This window comes from Urocitellus parryii, chromosome 14 (assembly GCF_045843805.1).
Source record: "Urocitellus parryii isolate mUroPar1 chromosome 14, mUroPar1.hap1, whole genome shotgun sequence".
In the NCBI taxonomy this organism is placed as follows: Eukaryota; Metazoa; Chordata; class Mammalia; order Rodentia; family Sciuridae; genus Urocitellus; species Urocitellus parryii.
Genome location: NC_135544.1, coordinates 65,526,504 through 65,540,190, shown reverse-complemented (window position 1 = coordinate 65,540,190; position 13,687 = coordinate 65,526,504). Strand labels below are relative to the sequence as shown.

The following is a 13,687-nucleotide window of genomic DNA, read 5'->3' as shown; positions in this document are numbered from 1 at the left end:
TTTTAAGTATTATCTCTGCCAAAATAATCATTTCCCACCACTGATGTTTCATTTTGAAAATAACCTTAGAAACTGTCTTCTTAATATTACATATTCATCTTTTTACATTTTTAATCTACTTTTAACCTACAAAGTTTAATTTCACAATGACTACTGACTTGCAAGATTCAATGCAGCATTAGTTAGCTAAAAAAAATACAGTCATTGACCTGTACGCAGAGGAAACAGAAGACATTATTACCAAGGTCTACTCGGATAGTCAATGCCTTTTCAATATGTCAAATAATAGTTGTAGGGGGAAAATAAGCAAATTAACATTTGCTTACGGACTTGGCGGAGCGGCGGCCGGGTGGGCAGAGCCAGGGCGCGCGCTTTCTTACCCGCAGCTTACATGGCGGCTGCCGGCGGAGGTCCCGGACTCGGGGCGACCCCGGTTCTGGAGGCTGCAACTCTGCAGAAACTCGCGCTGCGGCGGAAGAAGGTGCTGAGCGCCGAGGAGATGGAGCTGTATGAGCTGGCGCAGGCCGCCATGGATCCCGACGTGTTCAAGATCCTGGTGGACCTGCTGAATCTGAACGTGGCCCCTCTCGCCGTCTTCCAGATGCTCAAGTCCATGTGTGCCGGGCAGAGGCTGGCGAGCGATCCCCAGGACCCTTTGGCTTTGTCTCTGCCCACGTCGGGCGTGTCGGAGACCCGAGGGAGAAACAAAGGCGGCCCTACTCTCAGTGGAGCACCTACACTGGCAGAACGTGGAAGCCGGGAAGGATCCAGCCAAAGGATGCCCCGCCAACCCAGTGCCACAAGGCTGCCCAAGGGAGGCGGGCCTGGGAAGAGCACCTCTAGGAGCAGCACATAGGAAGAGAACAGACTACATTGCCAGCGTGCTGGAACCATTGTTCTCCCAGCAAAGGCTATGTGCCATCTCCTTCCACTAAGTCTTTCTAAAAAGCTGAAAATCAAAATCATTGTTCTCCCCACAAGAAAATATCAGAAATAAGTTTAAAATGATGTAAACATTTATACCTCCCACACAATTTATTTTAGTAGGTATCTTTTTGACTTTAAAGGCGTCTTTTATTCTACTTTATTAGAGCTATTTTATTTTTAAAATTATAGGATAGATAGTATATGACATGGTCTCCCAAAACTTCCTTACAATTCAGTCCTTATAATACATTATAAACTAAATATGTCCCTTTTTAGGTCTTACAGCTACAGTAGTAGCACATGCCACCACACAAAAACAAAATTTTTATTGAAATGAGCCACTAGACTAAAAGTTCTGTTCAAACACCAAAATTGTCCTATATTTTCTCCATGTGTCAGCCCTCTGGGTCAACAAAACACCTATAAACATTGATTTTATTTAAATTGATTTGAATATATAAATATTGCAATCTCATGATAACTTTTATGGACAAGAGAACTGTGGAAATAGTAAAAATGCATATGTAAAAAAAAAAAAAAAACATTTGCTTACTAAAAAAAACTGTCTTTGAAGTAGAGGTCAATAGTAAATCCTGGCAAGCACATGATAGAACAAAACATTCTCATATATAAAAAATTTAAAAGTCAGAAACTAAGCAGAAAAGGTGGATTTGCTCTTCACCCTCCGGTGCCTCCAGGTCTCTCGGCTCTTCTAGGTGACCACTGGTGATCGTGTATCCTCTCTCACACGCTTCTGAATGAGGCCTCCTTTACCAACATGCTTTGTTAACACGGGAACCTCAGGAAGCAGCTCGCAACCTGAGACACTGTCACCTCCTAGCTGCTCATCCCCACAACCCCAGTGGTTAGACCGAAGACCAAGAGGCACAGTGAACACACACACACACACACACGCACACACACACGCGTGCACTCAGGAGTGAGGCACCCAGAGCAGGCAGGTGCAGCTTAAGTAGAGGAGCTCCGGGTTCACTAGTCCTAATGTGAGCCAGCCACTCACGTGCCACACGCCTTTCTAATCTCTTGTGAAACCTCCCAAGAGCAGTGGGTCTAGCTCAGAGTCCTGCAGCCATGAGAAGAACCCTCCAAAACGAAAGGCCTCCACTGCCAGCCTCCACCAAGCATAGCAAATTAACATCACCCTTCCTTCTTCGTAATGGCCACCTTCCCTGACCCTCGTATTTGCTCCCCACAAGGCTTCTCCCATGGATCAGCCATTGGATCCCCAGCACATGGCATCACACACTCCCTGAAGCATCAGCAGTAGGTGGGGTGCCGAGCTAGAAAGGGAGGGGGAAACCGAGAGCTGTCCCCGGAGCTGCGCACCTTCTGCACACGATACTGGTGCTCTGTGCCTTCCTCCCCGACACAAATCCACCGTCTCCAGAGGTTCTGTTTCCTCCGTGAGAAACATGCTCTCCTCCCCACTGCATGGTACAGGATGCTCTCCAATATGCCCAGTGCACCTGTCCCCACGAGCCTGCCACAGACCAGGAGAGGGTTTCTAGAGGGGGGTTCACGTCCCACAGCAGATTGCAGAGTCAAGGTCCAAACCCCGAACGCTAGGAGATTCTGGAGAAGTGGGATGGCCGTGTTTGCCCCTGGGAAAGGGTGAGGGAGTCCTGCAGGACTTTCTGTGCAAGTTTCAGTCCTCCTGAGCTTTGTCCAGGCCATTCCCCTCTGCGCTCCTCTCTCACTGTCCCGAGGTCAGCTCACAGGACAGCTTCTTCACGGGGCCGTTTCTTTCCCTCCTTCTCTATCCACGTGTTGGATTTCCTCTTCCTTCACTTCCTGTGGCTCCTTGGGAACTATGGCTGTGTCAGAGTCTGGTCTTGGGTCTGGTCCTGACATTGCACAGTGAATGTTCAATAAAAGAATTAACTCATGAATGACAAACAAGTGAAGAAGCAGAGGCAGCCTTTCTTCACCCCCACCCTGCCTGCTCTCCTTGAAGCCAACTGAGAACCACGCCACGTCTCCCCTGAGTGTGTTCCCACAGTCGTGCAGGAGTCGTTTCCATAGAGGCCGCGTACACTGCCACCCAGGAGAGCGCCAGCCCACCCCTCCTTCCCAGGCAGAGCCTGGCGCCATGCACCAACCGGACACACTTGGAATTGAGCATCTTGGTCACCCTCCCAGGTCATGCTGGATGCTGAAAGCCAAGGGCCAGTGCACGCGCTGCAGAAGGGCTTCGCAGGGCCCAGGCAGCTCCATGTGCCCTGAAAATGCAGCCCAGGACTTCGCCTGTGGGTGAGCCAGGCCTGTGCAGCTCGGCTCTGCTGCCTGGGTCTTTTCACTTGATTCACAATTAATGAATTTAAACACCTGCTTTGTTGGGAGCAGAAGGAAATCTTGCAGAGCACGTATAGGACATTTCTTTGCAGCTGATGCTAAATACATTTTAGGGGCATCCCGCACGCGTGCGCACACACACACACACACACACACAAAACACACACACACATGGTGATCATGTAAACCCCAGCATGTCATCCTCATAGCAAAGCATGGACCTACATGTGTGTGCTTTTCCTACAGATAGTCCCCCACATCCCTTCCCTGTACTGCCTTGGGCAGCAGAGCCTGGTGTGTCAAGAGAAGGGAATGTGGTCCTTCCAATACCCTCCATGGGCCATCTCAAGTCAAATCCCCAAAACATAATCGTATTATTATTTGATAGACCAATTAAAATATTCTTAATTTTATGTTGTGCAAAAAAAACATCTTAAATAGTTGCAATTTATGTTGATTAGTACCATGTGATCCAAGTTAAAAGTCTTCATCTTATTAGCCAATGTTTTTCTTTTTATTGGTGCATCATAAATACACATAACAATGGTATTTCTTGTTCCATATTTGCTCGTGCACAATAGTATAATCTCATCAATTTCTTGCACTAAAATCCAGTGTTACAACAGATCCACGAGCCCCTCTCCTCATCTTCCTCCATCCAAATCGCCATGTCACCGCACCAGCCCCAGTGAGGGCTGCCCAGGGCCAGGAATAGAGATGGAGATCCTGACAAGGAGCTGACAAAGCCTAGCCCAGGAGCCAGCCATTGCTTGATAGAGGAGGCCCGTGATGAGAGCCAGGCTGACTCAAAAGGCAAGGGGAGACAGGTTGGAGAAGACGAGTGGAGAGTGGGGCCCATTTAGCATGGGAGAGCCCACGGAACCAGAGTTGGCCCAGGAGAAGAGAGAGGGGTCGGGCTGTGGTCAGACAGGGGGACGTCTCACCTGAGGCCTCCAGGAAGCTGGAGCCCCGTGCCTGGCGACCAGGGAGGCTGTCCACACAGAGAGAATGAAAATAAGGAGCCACTCTGTGTCGGTTCAAGAGGGAAAAACGGTCATGAGCAGAGAAATTCTGAGAACAGAACTGTAGGACCACAAATGCCCAGGACAGAGCCAGAGCTGCAGGAAGCCGTGTGGGGTGAAACAGAAAGACAGCCTCACACAGAGATTCCAAGGGGAGCATACTCCCGTTTACACCCTCACACTCACCTCCAAAGTCTTCCCGTTTACACCCTTCACGCTCACCTCCAACGCACTTCTTAGTCTTCCTCACCTTGATAAGCACAGCAAGGACAGAGAAAAGTCAAAAGTCAGCTGCAGTGGAGAGAATGTGAGGTCAGCTGAGACGGAAGGGCAGGGGAATCAAGTATTCACAAACCAAACAATAAAATCAGAGCATAGAAAAATTATTTTGAGGGCTGGAGATGTGGCTCAGCGGTAGCGCGCTCGCCTGGCATGCGTGCGGCCCGGGTTCGATCCTCAGCACCACATACCAACAAAGATGTTGTGTCCGCCAAGAACTAAAAAATAAATATTAAAAAACAAAATTCTCTCTCTCTCTCTCTCTCTCTCTCTCTCTCTCTCTCTCTGTCTCTCCTCTCTCACTCTCTCTTTAAAAAAAAAAAAAAGAAAAATTATTTTGAGCATAAAATCCTTTTTTTAAAAAGTCATACCAAGTTGTTTTTTCATATCCTTCCAGGCAATATTTTTTTTTTTTTAGAGAGAGAGAGAGAGAGAGAATTTTAACATTTGTTTTTTAGCTTTCAGCGGGCACAACATCTTTGCTTGTATGTGGTGCTGAGGATCGAACCTGGGCCGCACGCATGCCAGATGAGCACGCTACCGCTTGAGCCACATCCCCAGCCCCTCCAGGCAATATTTTTAAGAAAAGAAAAAAAAAAAAAGAGTGTTTCTTAGCGATTCATTTTGGTTAAAATATTGAAAGAAGTCTATAACACAGAGAAAATTAGCTTTTGCCTTTATTCAGTTTAAGAATACAGATTGAATAATCACAAAGCTGTCTCATTAATGTATAAGTTTTTTAAAATAAATATGTCATGGGCTGGCGTGAGACTCCGTGGTGGAGCACTTGCCTGGCATGGGCAAGTTTATTTTTTACAGTCCTGGGTTCAGCCTCCAGGACTGTAAAAAATAAACAAATAAATCAAAAATGTTGTCCTTTGAGTTCTAGGCACAGAGCAGTAGGGACAAAGAGCTTGGCTGGCCCTCAGCCTTGACCTTATAGTTAGAGAAACGTGGACTGAAGGCCTTCTCCTCCGACCTTCTCCTCCCACCTGCAACACATGGGACCCTGGGCCACGTGGCTGTGCCTCCCTGGGCCAGGTCCACTGGCCTTGCCTGGCTCTCTTTCTGTGCTGGGGTGTGACTGTCAGCACTCAGCTCTACCACTCTAGACTAACACCGTGAGGCGGCCTCACGACACCATTATTCATCCCAGCTCTGGTGACTATGGCCTCCACTCGGTCATTTCTACTGTGTCCCCCCAGGTACCACAGCATGACCATGTCCATCCCCCAAACACACGCTAACTTGTCATCCTGAGACCCTCGCCCAGCTTTGAAGCTATAGTTTCAGATACGCCCGACTCACATGTGTTCATTCCCACAGCCACATCTTCACCCCGTGGGCCTCTAACCACAGACCCTTCCACCTCCTCCACCATCACCCTCCTCAAGGCTAATGCACTTCAAGGAGCAGCCCCAGGGGGCCGGTCACGTCAACCCCCTCCTCCAGCTGCAGACTCCCTACACATGGTGGTTCCTCCTGGCTGAAGGGCTCTGCCATCTTCAAGGAAACGCCTACTCACCCTGCAAGTCCCAAAAGGGTTCCCTGTGACTGTATTCAGATGCTCTCTCCTGGGAGGAGAGACTGCAGCTCATGGTTTCCCACCCATGATCTGGTTGCTTCTCCTTCCTTGCAATAAAGTGAGTCATCTATCACAGGCCACACAGAACGTGGAAGAAATGGGAACCCTCATTACAAAAACTCAGCAGGTCTCCATGTGAACTATTCTGGACGGTGTATATGTTTGCAGTTTAAGTGAAATTACAAACAACTTCAGTTCCCTTTGCAAAGGCTGGAAACTCAATCATATAAGGTAACTGACATGGCCAACATGAATCTCTACAGCTATACACGGGTGACAAATGAGGAGACATAGGCTAAGCGGTCCCACCCTGTTGAGACCAGGGGAGGAAAACAAAGTCCTCCCTGTCAGCAACTTTGAGTAAAGAGAGAGACTTCTCAACACCCCCTCTTTACCTGCAAACCTCTGATACAAAGACTAGGAAGAGCATTATTATTTAGTGTCCAGTGGCTGGGCCAAGCTCAGTCAAGCTAAATGGAGATTTCACAAATACCTCATCCTTGTCCTGGAACAGCAAAAACACTCTCTGCTTTGTCCAGTTCTTGCCCCAGAGCCTCACTCCCTGGGTAAGCACACAAGTCTCAGGGAGATACGGGAGAGAAGAGACCATTTGTTGGTTGCCTATAACTATGGGCCAAAATATTTCCATTTTCTCTAATTCTCAAAAAAAAAAAAAAATCTCAAATGCTCCTAGATGGATGACATTACCCCCATTTTTTTTAAATATTTATTTATTTATTTAAGTTCTCGGCAGACACAACATCTTTGTTGGTATGTGGTGCTGAGGATCGAACCCGGGCCGCACGCATTCCAGGCGAGTGCGCTACCGCTTGAGCCATATCCCCAGCCCACCCCCATTTTAAGGACATGGAAACCTGGAAAAGATTGAGCGACTTAGGTGAGACCAGAACAAGTTCCCTGGTGAATAAGGAGAAGGATTGGACCTAGAGCCATGGCTGGTCCTCACCCCACTCCCTGCCCTCGCCTGGTTGGCTCCCCATCCTGGAGGAGGATGTCCCATGTCTGCCAATCTCCAAATGCCATTAAGCTCAAGAAACTTCTGGGAAGTAAATTAGTCCAGGAATATCATCAAGGCCACGGCAGAGACCGACACCACACATCTCCTCGTGGACGTGTTTATGTAAATGGGACAAACAAGCCCGATTTGCATCAGTCTGCTCAATGAGCGCCGCCTGACTTTGCATAATGAATCTCAACCTTCAACTCTGCAGGTGAAACTCAGACACAGAAGTCAAAGCAGTGAAAGGAGGCCTGCCTCAAGGACAGGGAAATGCCAACGCGACCCTCACCAGGCTCCAGAAGACCAGAGAAGAAAGGCCACCAGTGTCCTCCAGGTCCCAAGAGGTGAAAATGAGAAAGGAGGTCACAGGTGACGAGCATGACAGGCCCTGTGGACCCTGGCCTGGTCCACTGCACAGTCCATGATGCAGTCACACCCAAAGGGACAGCAGAGTCCGGATTCCCGACTCGGACCACGAGCAATGCTGGCCCTCTGCCCAGTGGATTTTCACCTCTCAGAACCCAAGGGCACCTTGGGAAAGTCAACCAAGGGACAGCTCTTCCCAAAGGGGAGAGAGTACTGGCCAGGTTAGATTCCGATTCAGATGCCCTTGTCGCAGTTTGAAAGCCACGCTTTCACAGATGTTCTCATAATGATTCCAGATGACGAGCAGACCATTTTTTTCTTCCATAAATCATCTATATTAACATCCAATTTATATACAAAAAAAAAATGCACCTACTGAAGGTCTCACTTGAGGTGTCTGAGCAAATTCGTAAACCAGTGAGACCACCAGCAAGCCAGCGGGCGGGGTCTCTCCATCCCTCCAGGAAGCCTCCTGCTGCCCGTCCCAGCCCCAGGCGACTGGTCTCCAAGAGTTGCTGTTGCCTTCTCCAGGCCTGGTAAGGGATCCCATTGTATGAACGTGTTTGCGTTTAGTTTCCTTCACTCCAGTCTCCATCTGGAGGCTCACCCGTGTTGAGGCGTGTAGTAGCGACCGCTTGCTGCGCCATGTGGGTCTACTGTTGTGGATTTACCCGTCTGCCGGCTGCTTCTGGTTGGGTCTCCTGAGTTCACACTCCATCAGCATTTGAGAACAGTCTGTGTGTGAACACAGGTCATGATGTGCCCCAAGGGAACTAGGGGAGTGAAACTTCCGGGTCACGCAGCGTCTATATGTACAACTTGTAAGAAACCATTTCCAAAGCAGATGCACTGCACTGTACTCCTGCCAGAAACCACGGAGGCTCGGATCACTCTGTGTCCTCATCAACATTTTGAATTATTATTCATTTTAGCCACAACTCTGGCTGTGAAACGCCATCTCACTGTGGTTCCCGATGGCAAGTGATGCTAAGCATCTTTCACTCGCAGTTTACTTGATTTCTATTCAAATCTTTTTCTCAGTTCTTCTTATTGGATTGTCTTCTTAATCAACAATGTAAGTTATTTAAATATTTCAGTACAGGTCCTTTGTCTAAGAATAGAGAATAGTCTCTCTCCACTGTAGCTTGCCTTTTTCTTTTTTCCAGTACTGGGGATTGAACCCAGGAGTACTCTACACACCCTTAACCCCCTCTATTTATTTTAAATATTTATTTTTTTAGTTGTAGTTGGACACAACACCTTTATTTCACTTATTTATTTTTATGTGGTGCTGAAAATTGAACCCAGGGTCCCAAACGTGTAAGGCGAGCCACAACCCCAGCCTACCCCCTCTATTTTTATTGTGAGCCTGGTGCGGAGGAACATGCCTGTAATCCCAGTGGCTTGGGAGGCTGAGGCAGGAGCACCACAGTTCAGAGCCAGACTCAGCAACTTAGCGAGGCCCTAAGTAACTCAGCAAGACTCTGCCTCTAAATAAAATATTAAAAAGGGCTGGGGATGTGGCTCAGCGGCTAAGTACCCTGGATTTAATCCTGGAAACCAGGTACCAAAAAAAAAAAAAAAAAGTGAGGATTTTTTTTTTTTTTTTTGAGACAAAGTCTCAATAAGTTACTAGGCTCAGACTTGCAATCTTTCAGCCTCCAAGTCACTGGGATTAAAGGCATCAGCCACCATGCCTTGCTCTGCCTATTTTCTTAATGGTTTCTTTTGAAGAACAAAAATTTTAAATTTTGATGAAATCCAATTTATCAATTTTTTTATAGTTCATGCTTTTTGTGTCTTGAGAAATCCTTGCCTCCCCCAAGACTGCTAAAATGTTTCCGCCTTTCTTATCAACATTTCATCATGTTTATCTAGCTTGAGTCCATGTCCATACTCTGTGTATGGTGTGAGGGGGGGATTGGGCTCCATTTTTCTAAATGTACATCCAGTTGTCCCAGCACGCTTTGCTTTAAGACTCTTCTATCCACACGGCACGACCCTGGCTCCTTTAATGAAAATCCACTGGTCACACATGTGTGGGTTTCCTGTTAACAAAAACAAATTAGCAGGAGAAAAAAAAAGTGACCTATGCTGGGTCTCACCATCACCTTAACTTGTTTAATGATTTTTATTCCCAGTTTATGAAAATGCTTACAGCATAATAGCCAGAGGCTCTTTCCTTGTCTGAGACTGCCATGCTGTGCAGGAGACGATGCCCATGCTCTGTCTGCCAATCAAGTGTCAAGTCCCCACCATGGCCCAGCATTACTCCTGGGACTGAGGATAGAAAATTGATAGAAGTAGAGTCCTCTGCCCTTGAAGAGCATCTATTCTAGTAGAAGGAGACAGAGAATAAACACTCCATGGATAGATGGAAAGACAGGGAAAAAAAAAAAACAGGAGTAAAAATTTCAGGCCCTGACACATTCCCAGAATAGGATTAGGCCAAGCAAACCAAAGAATGATTAGAAAGGGCTGCCACCCCTTAGGAAGAGGTGCCCACGTGAGAAAGACCCAGATGGTGAGGAGGAGTGGCAAATGGCAAAGGGAGCAGGAGCGCAGGGTCCTACGGGAATTTGGTGTGCCTGTGTAAGACGCAGAAGGCAGGCTGGGCACACCCTGGCACACCCTGGAGACGGGCGACGTGGGCGAGGTGTGCACGAGCTCACAGGCCACAGCAGTCTTTGCAGTTTACTCTGACTCACGAGAAGCCACTGGAGGGTTTCAGACAGGCCGGGGGGCCTCTGACTGATGCTTCGGCAAGGTCACTTGCAGCTGTTGTGTGGAGGCAGGGAGACCAGCGGGAGCTGGTGGGCAGCGGGGTGGAGGCGAGGTCAGGCAGGAGAGTGTTTTGGCAGAGAAGAAAGAGTCCGGGGGATATGTGTTCAGGTGGGAGGGCCTTCGGGATGTGCTGCAGGTAGACGTGAGGAAAAGAGGGATCAAGGAGGCCGCCCAAGTAGTTGCATGCAGTCGCCATTCTGAGGAGGGGCTCCAGGGGGGAATCGGATGGAGGACGGGAGTCAGTTCTGTTTGGACTGGGTGAAGTTCAGGACACTCAGAGACATTTCAACGTGGATTCTGAGTAAGCAGCTCGATACACCAACAGGGCCCCAGGAAGAGGTCTGCCATAGAGCTGGGAACAGAGATGGGATGGTGGACGGAATCCCCTAGGGCGACAGCTGACAGAGGACCTGTCTCCTTATGTGAAGATGGAGGAGGGAAACAAGATGTTTGTGTGACAACTACAGATACGTCAAGCAGCATGTTCAAGATCTGCAGAGTGAATTGTGACTTCTCCCTGTGTCCACCTACTGTAATGTCTGACAATCAGTGACCCATCAGCACTTGTTGCCATATTATGTGACTAGAATGTCCCTAAGTGGGTTTCAAGGATTATCTCCTAAAGAGATAGCCTCTGTGAGGTTTTGTTTTCCTATGAAAGAAGGATGAAGACAGTGTCTAAGTAATGTTCCCAACCCAGACCGTGCTGGTTTGGGGTCCTACAGTACTGAAGTCAGGAAACTTAGCCACCACATTGTAGTGTTAGTATAAAAATCAGGAGCTGGGGCTGGGATTGTGGCTTGGCAGTAGAGCCCCCACCTAGCACAGGTGGGACCCGGGTTTGATCCTCAGCACCACATAAAAATAAAGGTATTGTGTTGTGTCCATCTACACCTAAAAGACAAATAAATATCTTTAAAAAATCAGGAGCTTACACCTGCTACCTCTAGTCCATCTGCTTTAAAATGCACCCTCACCTGACTGTAAGATGCATCTCAGAAGAAATAAAATTCCTTCCCCTTAAACTAAGACACAATCACTTAGGACACTCATAATTCTTGAAAAAACTCATTTAGACTTCATTAGACAGTTTTTTTTTTCCTATGTTAATTTGGTACATTACAAAAGAACAATTATAAGCAGAGGAAATTTTCTCTAAATTCTTTTCTAAAATTTTTTATGTTTGAGTGCAACTCTTCTGAAACACTATTTTTTTTCTCAGAGATGTCAATGTCAATGTATTTTTTTTTTATCCACAATCGTTAAAGAGTGGGGGATACCGTCTTTCTTGAGAGCATCCATGATTCAAGTTAAAGCTACTGGTGGGCTCGCAAGCCTGCTCTGCAAACAGCAGGACTCGGCTGCTTCTGGTCCCCACGCAGAATGTTGGTGACACGCCTGTTCTTCCGTCTTCCTGCACTGGACCTTTGGTCTAGAGGAGTCACAGACAGAGGCGTGCTTAGCCCTACAGTCTTTCTTCAAGCAAATGTCACTAGGGCTCTCCCATGCTCAGGCGATAACAGCCACCGCACCACTGCCACCTGGCCCACAGAGAGGGTAAAGCAGAGGGTCAGCAGGACGTGTCCCAGATTCAGAAACATGGATTACTAAGCCATGTGCATCCACGCCCACGAGACCTGTGCCTACGGCAGAGGTGAGGGGCACCAGGAGGCCAGCACAGGGCGATGTGAAGGATCAGCAGGGTCTACACAGGCAGCCTCCTGTTTCCTAGATGTCCATCGTCACCAAGACGCCAAACTCGAAGATTTGAAAAAGCTGTGTTGAAAGGCTATAGAGAATTTTGTTGTTTTTTTGACTATCCACCTTTCCCAACTTTCCTGAATGGAACCTAGGTTATGTCTGGGTATTTTGAGAGCAATATTCTGGGTGATGTTTTCTTGTTCCACCTAATTTCTTGTTCCACCTAACATCTCTATCCCCAGAGTATCCGTGTGCAGAATTACCTTATGGTGGGAGAGGCGGAAATGTGCTTGTGAGTCCCTTTGCACAGTGATCACCTGTTGCAGGTACGCTGTGGTCAAGCACCCTCCTCAAGGTGGCAGGTGCTGCTACCTGGCTGTGTCACTAGACTGCTGTTTGGCAAGTTGCGGTCCTTGACATTTTCACAGGGGAGCAGCGCCATCTAGTGTACAAGCCCGTACTGCTGCCCCTTCCTCCTGCCCAGCCTGGGTTTTGGCTTGGTGTGGCAATTAAACAAGACCTCTTGTCCAGCTTTCCACTTGTTGAAGAGAAGATTGTACAGTCCAGCTTCTGCTTCTGGTGGTGACACAAGCTTTATAAACCACCACAAAAATGCTAATACTGCAAATCTTCATCAGTTCTGGCTGTACATCTTGTGAAAGTTCTCAGTGACTTTTCAGATCTTCACAAAATTTGGATTCTGTTGGCAAGTTCTGACACATTTCACCTAAAGACAAATGCATTTCAATGTTTTCTTATAGAATTATATCAGAGAGTGAATCTTGGTCTACAGCTCTCCTGTCCTTATTAAATTATTTTTCAAATTACCATGAGAACCCTATCACTAGATTTATTTTCTTATTACTCATCCATTAATTAATCTTTAGAAAATTTTAACGGCATAGGGGTTCTGCAGAAAATATCTCCCATTTAATCCTTTCTTGAGCTAGACCCTTCCTGGGAGTTTAACAAGTGGCGCTTCTGGGTGTGAAACATGACGGATCACCAGTTCTGCACAGGATGTTACACTGAATGAAGTTAAGCCGCTTGCCAACAACACCTGCTTTGCTTCCATTTCAGTTTCCTGGTTCTTTTTGGATTCTTCACCACAGCTTTGTGCCTTTAATTATCTTCCTCTCTTTTCTGCAGTGAACAGCAGCAACAGCACTGCGAGATTTGCTGGAAATGTCCGTTCCTTCCCTGTTTCCAGAGTGATAAGAAGGGTGCTCATGGGCATGTTCCATGCCAGCAAGACCCCACGCTGCTCGTCCCCCTTACCACACGGCCCAGGGTTACTGTTTCTCTGCATTTCCCACCAGCTAGCAATCTGGAAGTCACCAGGCGGAGGGCAGCGTTAAGAAAAGTCATTCCAAGCTGGAGTACAAGACAAAGGGCGAGCAGCACATCCTCATGGTCAGAGGAGAGTGAAGGCCACAGGTCACTCTGATTATACTGAGTAAGGTTCCCAGATTTGGCGAAGATGTGTGACATCATGGGTCTAAAAGTGACTTACAAATATGAAAATAACTTCTGTCCAGAAGGAAAAGTAGTTACCAAAATACCCATTTACTGTCCTGCACCTTTACTAGTTTGGGGTCAGGCTCTGGGATCTTATCCTCACACCTCTCCGCTACATTGTTCCAAAACACATGGCTTCCCAAAGGGCCTTTGGAGCAGTTTTAATAACTT

General features: G+C 47.5%; 1 pseudogene; it reads left to right on the top strand.

The window, feature by feature from the left end:
* Positions 1 to 368: 368 nt before the first annotated feature.
* LOC144250154 (mitotic-spindle organizing protein 2B pseudogene) lies at positions 369 to 1,349 on the top strand (annotated as a pseudogene).
* The last annotated feature ends 12,338 nt before the right edge of the window (positions 1,350 to 13,687 follow it).